The following is a 699-nucleotide window of genomic DNA, read 5'->3' as shown; positions in this document are numbered from 1 at the left end:
TGAACCGATTCTTTGACGCGAATTGTTCAAAAGAACCGATCGAACCGACAAGAGTCAGGATTCCTGTCAAGATTCCACCTCCTGAAGTTTAAAAAGAATATGACTTTTGGGACAGTATATTAAATATAGTTGTGCCGCATTAATCACTACAGTGTTCTAGTCAAGCAGTCAATCCAAATGCGTTATGTATCGGCGCTGCCGCTGTTGACGAACGCGTCTGGACTCCGCGCATGCGCATCGTTGTCACAGTTTGACGCTCCAGTAAATGCCACTCGGCGGCGTTTGATATCAACAAATTATACGCCATACGTATTTCATTATCCTGAACTATTTTACGCTTCAAGTTTAACGGCTGAATGGGCACCGGATTAGTTCGGATCATGCGGCGTTATTCTTTGCTCTGGTTTTGCAGTGATGCTTTCAGTCTTAACGCTGCAGGTCGCGCAGTCGCCGCTACATAATCCTTTTGCTTATGGGAAGTATCCGATCAGTTGTGGCTTGTTTATCGCTAGCTGCTGTAGCGAGGAAGATGACCGCCGCGGCGGGGCTGTGCGGGCCCGGGACCTCTGCTGCTGCGCCCGCGCTGCGCCGCCTGACTTCAGTCCCCGGTTACGATCAAAACCGCCTAAATGATGTTCTGCTCCTAAGACCTGTCACGGAAACACAGAGACGATGCGACAACGAAACAGAGGACCTGCA

General features: G+C 49.6%; 1 pseudogene; it reads left to right on the top strand.

Annotated features, from left to right (window-relative positions):
* The first annotated feature begins 55 nt into the window (after positions 1-55).
* The window catches only part of LOC107578567 (UPF0565 protein C2orf69 homolog), a 3,062-nt pseudogene continuing 2,418 nt past the window's right edge, over positions 56-699 (top strand).

Source organism: Sinocyclocheilus grahami, unplaced genomic scaffold, assembly GCF_001515645.1.
Source record: "Sinocyclocheilus grahami isolate Dianchi unplaced genomic scaffold, SAMN03320097.WGS_v1.1 scaffold10930.1, whole genome shotgun sequence".
NCBI lineage: Eukaryota > Metazoa > Chordata > Actinopteri > Cypriniformes > Cyprinidae > Sinocyclocheilus > Sinocyclocheilus grahami.
The sequence above is the reverse complement of the archived record's forward strand: the minus strand, read 5'-3'. Positions and strand labels throughout refer to the sequence as shown.